This window comes from Rhea pennata, chromosome 18, assembly GCF_028389875.1.
Source record: "Rhea pennata isolate bPtePen1 chromosome 18, bPtePen1.pri, whole genome shotgun sequence".
In the NCBI taxonomy this organism is placed as follows: domain Eukaryota; kingdom Metazoa; phylum Chordata; class Aves; order Rheiformes; family Rheidae; genus Rhea; species Rhea pennata.
In genome coordinates, this window is record NC_084680.1 from 13,670,157 (window position 1) to 13,690,153 (window position 19,997).

General features: G+C 49.8%; 1 protein-coding gene across 1 annotated transcript in view; it reads left to right on the forward strand.

Annotated features, from left to right (window-relative positions):
* Positions 1-19,997, forward strand: part of NEK6 (NIMA related kinase 6) — a 143,761-nt gene that overhangs the window by 32,732 nt on the left and 91,032 nt on the right. The gene's annotated exons all lie outside the window — the stretch shown is intronic.

A 19,997-nucleotide genomic window follows, 5' to 3' on the forward strand; every position in this document is an offset into this window, starting at 1 on the left:
ATCCCTTTTCTCATTTCAAGATCTCCATGACCCTGTAAGGCAAGATCTGGGAGATTAATTATTGCAAATAGCATTGTCAGCAAATCATGCCTCTTTCTCTGTTGTCCCTGATCAGATCATGATAATTACATTTAGGCTTTGAAATGGCTGAAGCAGTAATGAGGAGTTCTTGGTCTGCAGTTTGTCTGTGACAGGAAACTGCCAGCGTTTACAATTGAAGTCTAAGTTGTTCTGGCTTGACATACAGCGCATGTGATAGCATTTTGCTCCCCAGACTGGGTAAGTGTAACTCATGGCATCAATTGCAAGCACTCATTTAAGAGCCCATAATTCCCTTTATGGAGCATGCTTTCCGGGTGGCTTAGGACTTGCTGGTTTGTGATCCTACTGGTAAATTTGCATTCCTGGAATATTCCATGAGGGCAAATATAGGAGGAACATCTTATTCAACAAATAATAGCCTTTTTGCATTATTTAAAAACCTTTCTTTATAATGAAAAAACTAAACATGAAATAATTGAGGCATTCGATCTTCTTTTTCTTAAAAAAGAAAATTCCGTTAAAAACATGCTCTAAGAAAATGAACATTTTAATTCCACTCCTTTAATAAGTAAATTTTTCACTGAGAGTACTTCCCATTTCCTGTTCACTTTATGACCAATCCTCTGTCTGACTCATTCTCATCAATACCACCTGGCTACTAGCTTGTAGTGAGAAAATAGGCCAATAGTTTGTGGAAGTGATTGAATTTTTTTCACAAGAGGACAAGGGTTTCTTGTTCTTTTCTGTGGTTGTACATGCTTTGCTTTTTATTGAAACAAAAATAGCCATCAGCAGCACTGCTTTCCTGATGGCTGACTGAGGAGGGACGATTTTATTGTTCCTTCTCCTGTACGTGAACAGAAACCTTCCAGCAAGTACAAGAGAGAGGATACAGGGGTAGATTTGCGTGAACATGGGAATGATGCCATTTCAGTCATCTCTGCCTGTTAGGTCTGGGTATTGCATTCTGGCCAGAAAACAGGACTGGATGACAGAAGAGAAGGAAGTTGTATCTGATAAAAGGCCAGGTCTGGGAAGAGATGGCAATATTTAATTGTTCTTCTCCGGCTTAGCTCTTTTTGTGCTCCCTGAGTGCGTATCACCCATCGGTGCCATGGCATGGCTTCCAAACTGACGCCAGAGCGCAGCTGTCGCAGGTTTCTCTGGTGTGCCGGGTGCTTGCCTAGCTCTGCCGCACCAGGCAGCTGCCCTGGGAGCTCTGCAGAGCCAGGCTCCAGCACTGCGCTCCCGTCCGCGAGTGGGGCAGTCTCAAAGGGGTGCTGCCCAGGCAGGCTGAGAGCGTGTGGCAGGAGCAGCGTCGGGCGGCCCTCCTGGCAGTGGGAAGAGGCAGGGCACTGCAGCACAGGCTCTGCAGGACTGTCTGGAGAGCAAGCAACATGAAGGTCTGGGGTAGCCAACTTACCTGGCTACATCACACAGCAGATCTGAAGCTTAAGATCCAGGGCAAACTCTTAACCTCCCCTGTCAGGCTGGGTCTGCAGAGACAAGTCCTGACGCTCTTTGCTTGGTTTGCTGACCCTTGAGGACATTCGTCCATTATCTGCTGCTGTGGGCTGAAATACTTCCAAGGCTGGCCCAAAATTGACTGGATTACCTGCCTGACCTCTTCTACAGCCGGTCCCGGCCAGAATAGGCGTGGGGGCTGCTCACAACGGCAGTCAGTGTGGAGGGAGCCCTCTGCCCAGGGAGGGGGCAGCCAGAGGAAAGAAAAGTTAGGCAGGCAAGTGCTGGGGGGTCTCCCAATGCTGAGTGGCCTGACAAGCCTGCACCTGCAAACGGTGGGCCACGTCTTTGTAGTCTCCAGGAGATGTCGGCACAAACTTCAGTGGCCCCGGGTTTTATGCTGAAACTTGGGGATACTAGAGCTCTTCCCTGAAGCAGAGCAGGAGGTGTTCAGTAAGGAGATAGCCCTCGTGTTCTCCTGCCTCTCACAGCAAGCCTCTCTGCCCTCCATCTAAGCAGGGGAAGAGATGGACCCTCCTACCTCTCTTATTTCGGGAGGTAGCAGATTGGTTTGCCTCCTGGTGCTTCCTAAAGGAGTTCTGATGTGGCAAGTTGCCTCTTGCAAATGAGCTGAGTTACAGCTGGGCCACTAAAATAGGTCCCAGTTTCCTGTGACAGACCAGATCTGGCTTGCAGGTGGCCTGAACCGAGTGCCAGCATGCTGGAAACTGCTACTGGGAGTGGGGTGGCAGCCGGAACTCACTGGACTAGCAGCAGCGGCTGCATTATCCCACACACTCACACCGCGGTTCCCAGGCACGGTGACATATGCTGTCTTAATGCCTCGGGCAAATTGGAATCAGCCTGGCGTTTTCAAAAGCCCTTTCATACAAAGGGCTGACATTTTCTGCGCTTTATTCTGGAGCTGGTTTGGGTTGTTAAAAATTATACCCAGTGGGTAGGAGCTGCCATATCTCCAACTGCCTATGAGGCTACTCTGTATTTTATCAGGGTGATTTTTTTTTTTTTTTTTTTTTTTGTGGTGTAAGGAGAAGGCTTTCCAATAGATTTTAAAATGTGCTGGTGGTAAATAGGAACAAGCCACCCCCAGCACCTTAAGGACAAGGCCTCCAACTGTTCAGTTATTCAGCCTGGATCACCATCTCCGGCTGTAATTTCTGTTCTGCTAACTTAATTCAAGACCATTTTTACACTGGCTTTTGAAAAATGCATGTTTATTCTCTCTCTGCCTTCTCCCATTAGCTGTAAATGCCTTTCAGAGGGTCACACTCTAAAGAGCACTTGTCTTTATAAAGCAGTTCCCAGTGCTATGTCAGGACACCTGTCTGCAGAGAGGAAGGTAGGAGACACTCATTCAGAATGAATCTGTCTGAGTCTGCTCGCAGTGCTGTACTAAAATGGAGCAAGCAGTGGGGAAAGCAGGTCTGTCCTGTCATATCTGAATGTCTGCGCACATACAGACACACGTGTACAATAGCAACAAATGCATTGCAAGTCCCCATACCAATCTCCTGAGACACCCTGGCATGCTGGGTGTGCTGGCCTGCCTCCCCCTTGGATCTCCATCTGACAGTGTTTTCTCACACTTACTTGGTGGGGCAGCTGCTCCTCATTCACCTTACAGCAAGGCTGGGGTGGTCATTTTTGCAGCGGAGTCAGAGGAATCTAGCAAGGTTGTAGGGAGAGAGGTGGGGGGAAAGCATGAACACATGCCTTTAAGGGTATTGAAAGGGATATAATATTTGAATAACAGTAGAAATAACAGAGCAGAATTAAGAGATGCCAAATTTGATTGAAAGTAGGGTGTGCATTGGACTTTTTAGTCATTTTTTAAGAGAAATGGCTTTGCTTCAGCCTTTTGTCTCCATGCTGGCCAAAGCACTTGAGGTCAGAGCAGTGACTAATCTCTACAGCTAATTTAGCTTCTGTGTCTGTTCCAGGAACAAGGTGGTGCGTCGAAGCACAGCTTTCACTTCTGTTCTGTGGTAACTATTTCAGACTCTCTGATTCTATATATTGATCACAGATATTCCAGACAGAAGCTCTGCTTTTTTGGGGTGAGCGGTGAGATCAGAAACACAAATTCATTTCTGACGCCTAGGTTGGAAGCGCGTGTAAGCAGTTCTGGTCTCAGTACCTGTGTGGGTGAATCACAGATTAGACTTCTGCATGATGCTGATTCAGGTGACTTTGAAATTTTATTTTCCTAATCTCTTATGTCAGGAAATGCTCACAGACAGTCGGTCAAATAAGCACACAACTGGCCCACAGGGGCCAGTCAAAGGGAATTGTTTGCATTGCTCTAAGTGGTGAATGTATTGGGGAGGGCAGCCCAGAGCAACCTGAGGCCATCTCTCAACCCAGCCGGCCTCTGGCAGGCAGCCTGTACATCTACTTCTGAAGATCTCAGCTGAAAATGCAGCTGTCTTCTTTCCCAGCACCTATGCCAGGTGAAATATTACAGGGCCCTCACCTCCCCTCAGACTCCTTCCCTGTAAGAGGCTATGTAGAAAATTCCCTTCCTCTGCTACCTTCTCCACAAAGCCTCACTAATTGCAGTTCTCTGCCACCATATCTCCTACCAGTGGCCCTCTGTCATGCTTGTACAGGAGCACCCCGTCCCCCGAGGGAAGGCAGCTCCTGTCATTAGGGGACTGAATGCTTAGTTTTCTGTTTGGCTAATTCTTGCGTTAGTTCAATCCCATGGGCTATGTAGAGGACCTGAAGCTAAAAAGGTCTGATTTGTCTTGTTCCTACATTGTCTGATGGCTGCTGCCCATTTATACCATGCTCTAGAGCTTTAGTGAGTCCACTCCAGCCCATTAGATCACCCCACTGAAGTGGAGAAAATGAAACGTCCTTTCTTTGCTGCTATCTTTGTAAACAAAAGAAAAGAAGAGAATTAACCCCACCTGCCATTGCTCTAACAATTACTTACTTTGAGCAGGCATATCTATATTAATTTGCTTTGGGTTGGCTTGATTTTCTTGATAAAGATTTCAGTAGACTGGATTTAGAGGAATGTGAACTGCTTAATTGCCATTCAATATTAGGGGCATATCTTGCCTTTTCATGTTTATAGAAATTTTAATAGAAATAATTAGATTTGTATGAACGAAATATGAATGGAAAGGTATGTGTGTCTCTATGCGTGTGCACAAAGCACCAGAAGAAATGGCAGAAGAAGAGTTAAAAGGAAAGGTATGTTCTAATTCCTACAGAGCACCCTATGTGTGATTTCATTCAAATGAAGAGGAGGAACGAACTGACCCAAAGACAAGGTGCCAAGAAGATGGAGAGCAGAACTAGAGCCATAAAGTACTCAGATAAGAAAAAGCAGAGAACTGTGAAATTCAGGAATTCTGCCTAAGACTTTTGAGGATGAGACAAAAAAAAATGAGGCGGAAGGTCCTAAACAGAGTCCATTCCTAAATAATTTAAAAGGCAAATCCAAAATGAGTTCATCACTGCCAATTAAGTGAAGACTCAACAGATGGTTTCCTTTGCCCTCCGTGTGACATAAATGATCCCCATCAGGCTGCTTGGGCACACATGTCCTGGTGCGTGTGGGCGTGTAAGCGTGAGTGCAAAGGAAACATGTCAGCAGTAACGCATCTACATTCTCCAGAGCACATCAGTGACTCAGTGCTGCATCTCCAGCAGGCATCTGAACTTCACATGAAGGAAGAAGTCATGCACTGCAGGTCCTAGCTCAACACAGAGCTTCAGCATGCTCTGGGTGAAGGGATTAAGCAGCTGCTTAAATCTGAGCACATAGTGGAGTTACTGAGGAAGGGAGTGTTGCTCAGCTGGGCTACTCTTTGCTGTCACAGATACATGAGAAGAAGCTTGCTGGGATATTCTGTGATGCTTTCCAGAGTTGGGCTGTGCCTGGGCTGCCATTAGAGATAAGGCTCAGACTATTCCCAGCTTCCAAACCCGGTTCTTTGTCTTCCCCGTGCCTAGACTTCTGAGATCTCACGTTATGGCAGTTCAGCTTGACTCTTAACCACAGGGATTTTTCTGTTCCCTCTCTGACTTGTCATATGGAAAACCTTAAATGAAATATTTTCCAGTGATTGTTTGTATCAGTGTGGCTCTTGCATTATCTTCTCAGCTTACTGTGGTCTTGGTTTTTCCTTTTGTTGCTCAACTACTGAGCATATAAATCAATAACTTGTTAATAAGTCCTTTGGGAAATTTAATAGCTATTAAGAGGATCCAACTAGAGGTTTGCACAATTTCATTTTAATATTCAAATAAGACTTCAGAAGAAACTTTACATGAAACTAAAATTTCAGACTGTCCTTCAAACTGTGATTTGCATTGGTGTAAAATCAAACAGGCAGGTGTAAATTGGTGGCCTCAAGTGGTCTCACAGCCATGCATAGGCATAGACATACTGAAGAGCAAGCCTAAACATTTCATCCTCAGTTTCCAGTCTTAGTTGCTGGCAGAGCAAAGAAAACAGCATGTGCAGAAAACTCAGCCATGTCTCCGTCCTGGCTTCTTGAGCTCCCAGCTCCGTGTCTTTGCAATTGGAGAAGAGACAGAGTTAACTTTTTCCACTGCTCAGTTAGAGCCCAGCTGCCCTTCTGGTTAATAGCAGGTGTCAGTCAGCCGTGACTGGCTCTGCCTCTCGGGTATTTCTGACTTGACCAGAAATAGGGAATCTTGGTTGGTAATCTCCTGAGAGAGCTGGTTTCCTGAAGTCTCTTGCCTAACTCTGCAGATCAGGAAGTTCAGAGGTATTTTTGTTAAAAATCGTACAAAGAAAAAGAACTACTGTGAATCTATGGAACTTTTCACTTCAGTGTTGTACAGGAAAGTATCTCCTCCCCACTGCCATCCCTGGCTCTCTCACGAGGATGGGGATCTTGCAGAACATCCTTGCCTGGAACCAAATGACAATTCTTGGAGTTTGAGTTGTTAACACTGAGCATGGCAGAGCAGTGCTAGACCAGGGATCCCATGGCCTTGGGGCTCACGTGGTGAGAGCTGTAATCATGTCCCTCACTCTGCACAAGGCTTTGTAACTGAGCCTCACGTAGACCCACTACCACCCTAATAGATGGGTTTTGAGAAGGGCCTAAATACGTTTGTGAAAGTTTGATAGCAAGGTGGTAGATGTCTTAGAAATATCTGTAATTTCCAAATTGAACCATCTGAGGTTCTTTTAGCCCCATCAGCTGGGATAAATAAAGGTAATTTCAGCATTTCATTGTGTCATCTTCAGTTTAATACACAAATTACTTAATGTGGAGTTGTGACTGCAGGCACACATTCCTGTTTCCTGTCCTGGTTTTAGCAATATTGAATTTTCCAGCCTTACCAGGTCTCAGCTCCTCATGTCAATCAGACACTTGTCATTAAGAAAAGGAGAGGGAAAAAAAGGGAGCTGTTCCTGGAAGCAGTGTTCACTAACTGACCAGGGAAAGGCAGGAAGGGGGAGACTGACTTTGCTCCTAATTAGCCAGAGTCACTCCACGCTGCAGAGACAAACCCCTGCTCTACTTGAGACAGGCCTGGGCCATATCGCGACTCAAAGTGACTTTGTTTAAATTGTATCTACCTGGTTTACTGGTCTGGGCTTCCTCTGCTGTAAATAGGTTTTTGTTCCTGGTATCTCCCAGAATGATATCTCGTAGCAGGACCTGTGAGTTATCTGGGACCTGTCTTCTCCAAACTCTTTCACCAAAAATTGGTAAAGAAGCAGATGCTTCATTGTATATATAGCAAACCATCAGGAAGGACTGGACCTTACAGTGGTGACCCTGTGAGTGGAAATGAAGGATGCCTGTCTGAAAAAGGAAGGGAACCTTCAGCTGGGCTGCTGGCATCGGCCTATTCTTGTCCTCCAGAGGTGCCTCTGCAAGCAAGAGCGCGTTTGTACTGGGTGTCATGAGGAGCAGGCCCCAGGCAGAGGGCTCTCCTGCCCTGGGCACAGGCACATAGGCCCACCTGGTGCAGGGCCGGAGGCACAGAAAAGGCCAGGCAAGTATACATATGATGGCCTGTGAGAGTCACCCAGCAGACTCCAGGGATGATGAAAGATGTTTTATTTGTAATTTAAGGAAAGTTTTTTGTTCTCTAGCAAGCAAGCCAGCCTTGTGCCGCTCCTTTGCTGTACAGTCTGCCAGAGACAACTCTCCTGCGCTGGTGTGAGGCTCTTGAGGGTGCTGCGAACACGCGTGCCAGAAGCATGCCAGGGGTGCCTGTTCTGAAGTGCCATAAAGCAACTATAACACAGCACTAGAAACACTCAGCCTGGGGCCCCTATAGCAGGTTGCAGGAGCACAGCAGGCTCTACTCCAATTTGACAAGCACAGTGAGTGATTAATGAGCCAGGAAAAACAGGGTGACACATGCAAATACTAGAGATCTACAGAGGAAATTCTGAGGATCAAGTCCACCTTTGTAAACAGAAATATCTCTATTATTAGGGAAGACAAGAAGGCAGCAGAGAAGCTCGGTGACTTCCCCAGACAGTCTCTAATGATACTTTCTGCAGTTTGCATCAATCCAGATTAAGCTTTGGGCTGACACAGACGGATCTTAACTAGGCTTTTGGCCAATGGAGTTGCATGTTCCCCTGTGCCCTGCTTACTCTGTTGCTGAGCTAGGCTACATGCTTGACTCAGAGTATCTGCACATCCCTTTGAGTAGCTAACCTTCTCCCCTGATCGCTCTGCCAAATGAGGCTCTCGTTTCACTGTGATGAGTAGTGCTGCATTGACGAGGACAGTCCATGTGCAAGGGGAAGTGGTTTTGGTCTGTGACTTTAGCTGTTCCTGGCACTCATTTGAGAAGAAATTGGAGCAGCTCAGAGAACTGCTGAAGGAGGCATTCTTCATCTCCTCAGGTGCCTCTGCCAGCGTGAGGCCGCTTGCACTGAGTGCCACTGACAATTCCCAATTCAGAGAGGGGCAGGACCTTAAAAAAAGCCTCAAGTTTGGGAAACTGTTGAACAGAGCTATAGCCAATGGCAGATGCCATTGTGGTGGCCGGGGATGGTGATGAGCAAATGTGAGACAGGAAGAACAGTGCCAGTGCAAGGCTCCTTCCATTACTGTGCTGAAAGCAGAGAACTCAGCTCCAGGTCTCTCTCAGCTCTGAAAAATGCATGTCAAGTTCTACAGGAGAGCTGCATGCACCATTGATTTGCCCAGTTACTGCACACCTGTGGCAGTGGAAGCCTGCAGCAGCGCTCGGCAGACACCACTAACAGTTGCTTTTCAACGAATCATGTAGGACTGTATTCTCTACTTGGAAAAAGATTTCATGGTGGCCTCTAAAGAAGAGATCAGTAATTATTTTGCTGCTGTCTGCAGAGCAAAGCCTTGACCTTCTGGCATATGGTTAGATATTGAAAGCAGATGCTGACAAAATAAACTTTAGAATTATGTCACACAAGAGGAGAGAAGTTTTAGGATGAGATTTTCAGAGCTGTCTTGGAGTCCGTTTCCTTTAGACAGCAAAGACAGATTTGAAAATACATGCTGCAATGTAAGTAAGGTTGAATAATGCCGAAGTTGCTTGGGCCATGCAGCAGTGTTCCTGGGACTCATCTGCAGGCAATTGTGGATTCCCTTTCACCTACTTGAGCCTCCATCCTGTGCTTCCTGTTCATATAACTGATCTCAGGGGTTTGTGGTGCCCTTTGCATCATGGTGCAGTACAAGAAAAGGTCCTCAGCATAGCCTGGTAAACACGGAGTAATTGTCCTGGGGCAAGTAGGGACATGAGAAGCATGATTGAATATGTCATATGTCAGTCAGGGATGACCATATCTTTAGTGGATAAGGGAGCAAGGTAATTGACTTTTTCAGGCTTGTGTAGTCCAGTTTGAGTCAACAGTTTTATAAAAGCGGTTAGTAATTGCAATCTGCACAGTGCACATGCTGGTAAGGTGAAGCCTTCTACTTCTTGAGAAGGCACGAGCTTGGAAGGGTTCTGGGCTTGATTGTCATTCTAGACAAGTGTATCCTGACATCCTTTCCTTTTTACTATAAATCAGAAGCAAAATGAATAAATTAGTTATTGAAGTTCCTTGTGGGCTTCATAGATGAGATTGCAGGTGGAAAAGACAGGTAACATAACCAGAGGGAATTGGTGTCAAGGCTGCTCCTTACAGACCCAGATTATGTCACCAATCAGCTGGTGAAATAAAGAGATTTCCCACGTATATTTAGTAAATCAACATGACAATGTCATACACAATCGGAGTTAATTAGGCAAACCTTCTTGCTGTGTATAGCACACCTCATGCCTTAAAGGTAGAGAGGTTTCTGTCATTACTGCAGCTTTGCAAGTGTCAGGGGAAGGTGGGTGGTTGCAACTCTGCAGTGAAAGGCACCTACAGCTGCATCCTCCCTGAGCTGCTTCTCAGAGGAGGGCTGAGGGAAGCCTCTGGGCTAGGCAGTTTCATGCCAGCAACCCCAAGAAAGCCGAAGTCTGGCCGACAGCACAGGCTGCTGTTGAGAGGGGACACTGCTGTGGTTTGACGCAGAGAGAGGAAGCATGTATGGGAAGACTCATGTTTCACTTTTAATCTCTATATTCCCCATGTTCCCATAACCTCTTGTGAAGATGACCTGCTTTATCACCAAAAGTCACATGCTTGTCCCCAGCAAGGCCAGCATCCTCTGTGGGATGCTGTTTCAAGCATGCATATGTGTCCGTTTTTTAAAAGTAACAGTGACTCCTGCCTCTGCTCTAGCTGCAGGCAGCATCCTGGCATGTCTGGGGTACAAGGCGTTTGGTCTCCGAAGGCCTGTTCCTTCCCTCTGTCCCTGGGAAGAGAGGCCAAATGTAGGGCAATGGAGTGACTTGCCCAAGGTCAATCCATGTCAGAGCCCAGAGCCCTGCACCGCTTCCTAGCTCTGACCATGGGTCTCCCATCTGGTTTGATTCAGCTGTCAACCCGGGAGCAGACAGTGGCAGTAACAAAAGGCTTTTTCAGCCATAATCCCACTAAACGGAGACAATCCTGTTATGTTTCCAGGCGACAAGAACTGAGACTTCAGTGCTGGAGCATGAGGACTCTGCCCTAAGGGCTTTGTTTCAGGACTTAATGTCAGGTGATCTCAGGGCCAGGCTGGTCTTTGTGCCCTAGGGCAGCACAGATTAAGCCCTAAACATGTATTTTTAAACTGAGCAAAGCCCAAGAGGTGTGATACACAATCGGGGACCGGGAGGAAAACCAGACCAGCATCGCAGTAAGAGGGATTAGTCTGGCCAAGACAATAGCACCCGTGGATCTCTCCGGGGCTGGGCCAGCTGAGGGCTGGGCCTGCCCTCCCCACGCCAGCTACACCAGTCTGCTGGAGTTCAAATGTCTGACAAGCATCACACCACAGCTCCTGTATTCCCAGCCCATGTGTCCCTGATCCCCGGCAGAGGCCAGTTAATACCCAATTAATAGGACTCTTTCTAACGAACTGAGCCTTAACTGCCAGCCACGCCATCCTTTAATCTCTCCGAGCCCGAGTGGAAGGGCTTGGCAGGTGTCACTTCAGGCTGGGGTGACATGGCAGGTCCAGGCTGCCAAAGCACAGCAGCATCTCTGACAAGCCCTCACCAAACCCACCTGCCCCAAGGGACCTGTTTGCCCTTAGGGCAAACAGCACGCGCAGCCCTGTTTTCCTGTTTGTCCCTGCTGTTCTGAGGAGTTTGTCTTTCCTGGTCCCTGCAGCCCTGCTGGGTTGCAGATGGGACATATTACTCCATGAGGTCAGTATCTTTTCCCTCAAATGACTGTCTTGGCCAGTCACAATTCTGTCAAAGTTGTTCTTCAGCATCTAGCTGCCAGAGACCCCCTGGCCTAGCCAGGTTCAGAGCTGCTACCTGTTCCCAGGTATCCTCTTGGTGGTACTTTGTTCCCAAATGCAGAAGTAAACAGTCACTTTGCAAAAGGCTCAGGGATTCAAGGCAGAATGGGTCTTACTTCAAGGAGGTATGGCCAAAGACCTCATTACAGCAAAGCAAAGATCAGGTGTCTTCAGCTGTAATTTCTCAGTACAGCAAATTACAGCAGAGCACCCTCGTCTCATAGGTGCCCTCCAGGATGCAGAGCACTGGATGGATGTAGAAAGCCTTAGAGGCGAGCAGTTCTGGAGTTACCTTGGCTCTGGGAGCACCAAAATGAAGTTGTTTCTGCTATATAGGGGTGGCTGCTTTGCTTTACAGACTGTTGTGCAAACTAGACTTTCCCCTTTGCGCTGATCTCAAAAGTAGAAATCTGAAATTCTGTTACAGGCTAGGAAATCCCCCCACGTATCATATTTCAGTTCCCCCAGCCTTATTTCCAGTTACAGGAGGCTGTGTGCATGCAACACGCATCCCAGCAGCCTCAGGCAGAGCAAAAGCACGGGAATGCGGCACAGGCTGGGTGCTGTGGAATCTGGGTTTGGGGACGAGCGAGGCCATAGGGGGAAAGTGATCACGTGAAGAATAATTTCCAGTGGCTAGAGACCTCCCACTCCCTTCCTGTGCCTTTCTGGCTGCAGGAGGCAGCAGCAGAAGCCCATGGGTGTTGTGCTGGACCTGGTTAGAACCAGAGGCCGAGCCTGCTGTTGAAATTCCTGACTGTCTTTGCAAGGCAGTGAAGTTACTACTTTCTGAGTGGGAGTCACAGTCTCTGGATTTGGAATAATTGGCATGCCTGGATTGATCCCTCTTGCAAGGTTCCCAAACCACTGCAAACAGATGTGTTTTTAGATAGTAAATTTGTGAGAGGCAGTATTTAGCATACCAAAGTGATATTGGAGCACTCCAAACCATCATTAAAGATGACTCCATCTTCTGTGGCATGTTGGGCTAGCACGGAGCTTATTTCAGCTCCTGTGTCAAGTGAGTTGATTTTATATGCCCCACACAGAACCTAGCTTTACTGTGAGGAAAAATAAGAATTACCTAAGAAAGCACTTAATCTGCACCCAGGTTACCAGGCAGAGTGAAGGACCCCCCAGCCTCCTCTGTGTCCTGCTGGGCAGTGTGAGAAACATCTTTGAATGATGTGTCTGGGGGCCCTGAAGGGCTGAAGTCCTGCTGAAGGGGCCAGATCAGGCTACTCGAGGAGCGAACGTCCCATCTCTCCACACCATGACCAGAACACTGGAGGTGAGGGGAAATTCTCTGGGACTCCGGAAAGCCACTTTGCAGCCCTTCTGCACCCTGCTCTCCATCTGCCAACCACAAGGGATAGCGATTACTCTGTGATGGGCATTTTCTTCTCCTGTGCTTTCTGCTCTGTGCTTGTGCTGCAGAATTAGAGACTGAATTCAGGTGCCTTTGGCCCATGTAGCAGGAATCAGGACAGTCCTGTAGAAATGCAAATATTCACAGTTTTACTAGCGCTGTCAAGGATGGCAGCTGCACACCTTTCTCATGGTTACAGTGTGGACGTTGCCGAATTTCCTCTCAGTGCTGCAGTTTCTTGGGATGCTAGGAGCCGCCCAGTCTGGATGCAGGGCGAGGGCTGAGTCCCAAGTGCAGTAGATAATCATGCAGTGCCATTGCATTACCATATTTCTTTCATCTGAACATCTCAGCATGCTTTGAGTGTACTAATGAAGACTAACACCACCCCAGGAAGTGGTTAGGTGGTATTAACCCAAGCTTACAAATGTGGAAAGTAAGACACAGACAAGGAATGCCTTTAGACACTGGCTTCTGTCAGCGTCAGGTGCCTGCAAGAAGCTAGGCCAAAAGGGATCTGTTTAAAGCCCCAAGACAAATCACTGGAGCAGATCTTGGACTCCCAGGGCCCTGGTCCTCTGTTCCCTTAGCCACAAAATAGCTCCATTTCCCACACTGGGAGAGGAGGCACTGGGAGAAGAATATTAGCTCCTTAGTCACAAGGGCTTCTCCAGATTTTTGGCCAGTTTGTAAGGAGGAAACCTTTGAAGTGCTTCCTTGTGTGTACTGACCTGGCCCGAGAACCTCTGATGAGAGGCACTCTCGCTCCTGCTACTGTGATAGTTTTAGCACTTGTCCGAATTTGTGGTCGTGCTCACTCCTTTGAGGCTACCCGGAGCCAGGCAGCTCCACAGTGCAACTCCACTCTTCCCCCACCTGACAGAGGGAAGTGTGAGCTGTGCTGCCATCGGTTTCTAGAAGGCTCTGGCCTAAACCTGAGCAACCAGACTGGATCCTAAGGGATCACTGAAGAGCAATACACAGGATCCTGGGGGATCTGCACAGACATATTGCCTGAGCAGCTTGTGCAGCTCCCCCTACTTCGCAGCTAGCAGTGTATAACAGAAGAACGGAGTGTGAAACAGCTTCCCTGCAGACCCCATTAGCCTGAGCTGGCAATTGCAAACATAAGGCTGGGCCACGCAGCCCTGGAGAGATGCTAGAGCTACTACGGCGCATCTTGTCAGAGCGTTTCAAGGCAGGAGGGAGCGGAGAGTCAATGAGCTGGACTACTGCACTTTTTTTGCTCTTAGGCACATGGCTGGGACTTGCCCATTGCTTCCAAGCAAAGCCCTGCTCCCTGGCCCGCGCCAGCAGGAGGATTCATTGATGGGGGCCGGCTGAACCGAAGGTGTCCTTCTGGCTCATATGCTCTCTGCTAACTGCTCTGCTGGGGTGGGGCTTCTCTCTGCCCTAATTTCCTCCCAGATGAATTTCTCCTATGCCTCTAATTAAGCTTCCCCTTTGGCTGAGGAGCATGGACAGTCTGGGCACTTGTAAATTATCCCGTACACCAGACAGGCTTTGCCCAGCTCTCAGACCTCTAATTATTGTGTTCAACCCCTAGAGATGAGAGATCTGCTGAAGACAGACTGAGCAAAGAATATCAGGTGCGATAGACCCTTTTTGGACAGCAGCCCAGGAAAATATGGCTGCGGCTGCCCAATACAAACTGCCGTTGAAATGCAGCCTAAACCTGTACTGCGCAGAGCCCATGCCTGCACACAAAGAGAAACTGCTCTCCTGCTTGCGTGGCCTGGCCGGGCCCTGGTCAGCATCCCAGCTCCTGTGTTGCACACGCTAGTGCCCTCCCATGGCAAGTGCCGGGCACAATTTCCTTCCAAAGTGCGGTATTTATTGCGGTCTTCCTGAACTGAGCATAGCCAACTCTGAGCCGAGCGAGCGTCTTTCTCCTTGCCACGCACCACAGGGGTGCTCAGATCCTAGGAGAGACGCGGACTGTCCTTGCCTGAGGAGGTGGCCAGCAGTTAAAAGAAATCAGACTAGAGGACTCCTGTCTGCAGTCTTGATGGCTTTGCAGCAGGAGTGTCTCAAGGGGCGCAGATGAGGACCAGGCTGGAGCCTGCAGTGCGGTACAATAGGAAGCTTTGGGCGAGTTGAGACGTATTTATTTAACACCTTGTACGAGAATCCTTTCAACATTTGAAAGCGACCTGTCTCAGGCTCTTGCAGTCTTTTCTCTGCAGCTCATTCCTGTGTAGCTTGAGTAGCCCCTGCGAACGCATTAGCATTTGGTTTTGTTTACAGGAAGCATTTGGGGAATGTGGCCGTTCTGGGTTTTCTGTTTGCTTATAAACAAACTCGCAGGCAGAGTCAGCCTTGTACACAGGGCTGCGGGATGAGGAGCACAGAAACTGCCAGCGAGTTGGGCAGGGCTGGTGAGGCCACGGGGCCTGCCGAGCCCAGCGATCTCCTTCTCGAGGACCCCGGGGGACAGTGAGCCCTGCCAGCCGCCGGAGAGCCGCGAGCCGCGGCCGCTGCCGCGGCGGGGGACCGGCGCACCTTTGGGCTCAAGCAGTGGGTTTGCCGCCTCCCTCCAGGGCAGGGCAGCTGCTGCAAGATCACTTTTTATGCAAAGATAAGAAGAAAAAATGCACCTCTCTGAGCTGGCTGCTTTGTCTAAGTCTTGAATGATTTTCTGTCACTAGGTATCAAACTGCAGTTGAAAGGATTTCCCGTTGACATTTAGCAGTATTAAATTACAAAATAACCACAAGTCAGCCACTCAGTATGATATGAACAGTGGGATTTGACAGAGCTTTTTCTGGCCTTGGGGACCAATTTACTCATTTTTACAGTCCCAACTCCAGTCATCCGCTGGTAATGCACAGCGCCTTTTGGACACCATCTATTTGGAATTAGAGACACATATGGCAGAGTGTAATTACCTATTTATTCTGTTGCTGAATCAGCAAACTGAGGCTAGTTAACATTACAGCTCATAAGCAGCCTTCATAAGCATGGGTCAGTGCTGGAACTGGGCAAAATTAATGCAAAAGAAAGAAAGAATTCCTATCAGAAGGGGAGCCAAAAAAATCGGATGATTTAACAGGGAAAAAATTGACTCTCGATGCTTTCTGCAAGTAAGAAATCTGAGGAAGCACAGCCAGGCCTCTGAGAGGAGGGGCCCGGACCATCTCTTATTCCCACTGGTGTAAATCGGGAGTAGCTGTGGAAATGTCTTGCTGAAAGTCTAAAATAAATGAGAGGGAAATCAGGCACATTGGCTAGAGCTTCAGCTCAAGTCTCTGAGGAAACAGGCAGCTGGTCTCAGCTTGGAGCTCTGCATGCTGCTACGCCACCGGCTCCAGTTCAGACCTGTTTTTATGCTGGTTTTTGGAGCCGTATGGCGACTCACACTTGTTTGCACCAAGGATGGATTTAGCCCCATGCCCTCGGCTGTGCCCTCTGGCTGGATGCCTGACCTGGGGCTCTGTGTGCCCCCGGCTTCCTGTCCTATTTTCTGTCCCCTCACAGCCCTGCGCACAGGTTAATACCAAGAGGCAGCAAATGCTTTGCAGTTCTCTGCAAAGCTGAAACGTTTCCCGACGGCCGAGCCGCAGAGGCGGGGAGAGCTGCTCCTGCAGGAACGTCGGCGAGAAGCTCTGCCGCCGGCAGCTAGCAGCCGCCTGCGGGAGCGGGCGCTGCCGGCCAGCCCCGCTTCGCCGGCCTGTCAGCCGGCCAGGGGGACGCGGGGCTGAAGGGCTGCACCTGCCCGGACAGCTGCCGAGGGCTGCGCGCGCGGAGCGCCGTGCCTGCCGGCGCGTGAACGCCGCCAGCAGCAGCTGCTCCCAAGCGGCAGGGAGCAGCGCCTTGTCCCCCGGGCGCAGCGGCCGGAGGCAGGCTGTCCCTGCGGGGAGGCGCCTGCCTCCCCGGGGCTGCTGGCCTGCGGGGCTGCTCGGGCTGAGCGTCCGTGGAAGCGCGCAGGGCGGCTTTGCCGCCCCTCCTCGCTCCCGCCCGCGCTGCCGTGGGGCAGAGCCCGCTCACCAGTTCCAGCACATTTCCCTCCGCTCCCCCCTTACGGTGTGTCGTGGTGACCTCGTGCCTTTGACAAGACAGGGCTTTGCAGAAGAAAAACCCATCACAGAGAAGGGAAAATCTCCACCAGGGAGATGGGAGGGAGGCCGGAGAGGTATTTGTGGGCAGAGGGGAGAAGGGTCCATCTCCTCCGGGCACCCCCCAGGAATCCCATGGAGGCTGGGTCCTGGCATCGGGCCAGGCGCTCCGTGCTTCCCCCTGCCCAAGGGAGGGCCGCACTGCCTGGCAGCCCCTGGCGCGTGGCACGCAAGCCCAGGGTGGTCCTGCTCCGTTCCAGGCCCGCTCCAGCCCTGCAGGGAGCCCTTCGCCGGCGTGGGGTGTGCGCTGCAAAGCCGGCTGGTGCTGCCCCGCCAAGGCTGACTGCGGAGCGAGCGGGGGCTCCGGGGGCCCCGCTTTCCCGGCAAAGCATCCTGTGTGCTGTGCCCTGGGCAGCTGCAATGCCCGTTTGCTTTTGACTCCAGGACCTAAAGGCTGCTGTCCCGATCCAGGGTCCCCCAGGGGTGTGTGTGTGCGTGACATGCTTGTTCCTGGAGTCTGGACGGGGCAGCGCAGCAGAGCTCTGTAGCACTGCCCATGAGCGGGCCAGTGACCGTAGCGTCATGCACCAAGAGCGCGGCGTGCCGCCAGCCTGGGGGCATAGAAAAGGTGTTCTGGGGTCCGGTGACATTTGCTGCGTTGCAGCGTGGCCTGCCAGGGGCCAGGGAGTGTGTGGAGGGGTGGGACAGGAACCCAGCACACAGAAAGGGGCTCTCTTTACTCCCAGCACTGCCTGGAGGTGTGCCGGCACTGCTGCGTGGAGGCACCAGGAAAGGCAGACCCTCTGAAGGGCAAGGACAGCTGAACCCCGGGGACACAGCGCCAGGTCTCAGCTTGGGCAGGGCCAAAAGTCTCGCTTGTCTTTCTAGTTCGTGCGGGGAACGTACAGGGCAGTGCAGCAGCAAATGCCGCAGGTCTGGTGGGAGCTTGCGCCTCCCCCAGCCAGGCCCAGCCTTAAGCAGCTCAGCTGGTTGAGGGCAGGGAAACAAGGCGGCTTCCCTTTCTCTCTCTATGCAGCAAAGAGGTGAAATATTAGCAGGAACCTAAGCTACCGCAGGAGAAACAATGGACTCTTTGGAGAAGGACAGGGTAAAGCTGTAGGAACACGTTTCTCCTCCCACTGATGTTTGAAGCACTGCAGTGATTAAGGTACAAGTCACTGCCAGAAACCCTCAACAGAGCTATCAGGTGGTTTCCCTGCAGAGCAGAGGGAGGCTGCAGGACTTCCTAATGAGATGAACCGAGATGGCAGAGGATGCAATGGTTCTTCTCTCTGTCAACAGCTGCTCCTCCTCTGAGCTTCTCTTTTGCAAAGAGGTTTGCAGCTTCTGGTTTGGAAAGTACCTGTGAACTGCACTGTACGCAGACTAGGTAGTGGCACATTGCTGCAGCTGACTTGGTTTGGAGTTTTGTTGTCCACCTAACCCGGCTGCTGCTATTCCGATTGCAGCGGCGCACGTCTCGCTTTCTCCCTCTATGTTAAACTCGCCGTGGTGGCCAGTCTTTGCCATAGCACAAACACAAGGAGGGAACAGAGTTCATTTCCTGAGCTTTGAAAGGTTTCTGAGTGTCCAGGCTGATCTGGAAGGGTTTAGCACACTAGGCTAGGGTCTGCGACTCCTCTATCTTTGCCCTGGTAAACTGCATTATCTTGGACAAATGATTTCCCTGCTCTAAACTGCAGCTCAGTGTCTTCATTTATGAAATGGGGATAATAATGACCAGCTTCAATGGAGTGCTGCAAAGGCCGATATTTAAGACATACTTTCAGGCTATTCAGGAAAAGGCATCACAATGAAGTGAGCGCGGCATCCCGGAGTGGGTGTTCTGTCCATCTGCACTGCTGGGCACCCTGCTCCGCGGGCTGGAGCAGGAAGGTGAAGGCCTGCTGTCTCCTACAGGTGCACACGCTTGTGCTTGTTCTCTTTTCATTTCCAGTCTTCAAAGGGCTGGGCATCTTGTGTGTGAGGGTGTGCGGGGAGCTGGGATTTGAACTCATTAGCTTTGTGCAGCCTGCACCTGCATCTCACTTGCGTCTGCAGCCTGTGGGGAAACAGTTTTGTTTTCTTTTTTTTTTCTTTTTTGTTTTAGAGGGGAGGAGGAGAGGGAAGAGAGAAAATGACAAGTGCTCAGGAGGACCAGCTTGGTTTTGGGCCAGGTGCTGCACAGTAGGAGTAGCAAAAATATGCCTTAGAGGTAGCTGGTGAAACTGTGCCAGGGAACGTGACTGAAATACCTGTGCTTCTTGCTGTGCTGCGGCGGTGGCTGCTGTGGGACCGCAGGCAAGGACGGACCCGGGGAGCTCATGAGCGGCTGCTGGCTGGACGTCTGCCTGGCGCAGCGTACCGGCAAGGCAAACCCAATGTAAATCTCCACGTGTGGGTGCTCCTTGTTTGATGCAAGTAGCAAAAGAACACAACATTTCTGTCTCTTCACCCCACCCTCCCAGCAGAGAGAGCGTGTGGAGAAGGAGGAGAAAAGGGGGTTGAGACTATAAAGCTGGAAGACAGGGCTTGTGTGTCCTTATTCTTCCTTCTTCTTTTATTCACTCCGCTAGCATGATTTTTAGCATTAGTTTCTCCATCTGCAAAACAGAGATATAAACTAGGAGCAGCACAGGAATATTCTACACCCCTTCGGACAAAGTCCATCTCATCCAAATCTGCAGCTACCTGCCTCTTCCCTCTAGCCCTCTGTCTTTTCCTGTGATCTCAGATAGACTCCCATAAATCTTGTTCCAGGCCTAAATTAAATGACTGCTTAGAAATCAAATCCCAGCTGTGGCATGCCCTGTGACCTGGCAGTCTTCCTTTCCATCGCATGAAGCTGGCAATGTCTCAGAGTCTCAGGGAAGTACGGAGAAGGATTGTCAGGCTCCTGGGATTTAGTTTAGATCAGTATTTCCATTCCCAAAACCTGTTTTCAGGGGGAAGGCAGAGAAGAAAGGAGTTTGAAACAGAATATTAAATTGGCCATGCAAAGTCCATACCCGTACAAGTTAAAATATGAAACCGACAATCTGTTTTAATTTGTTGAATCCTTTTAAAGGCTATGGTAATTTAAATACATGAAGTTCTGCTTTTCCCATACCTGTTGTTCCTTGGTTATGTGCTCTTTCTGCTAAATGTCCTGCTCTCCTGAATGTGCGTTCATTGTTAGTACCTGTTCTTGTGGCA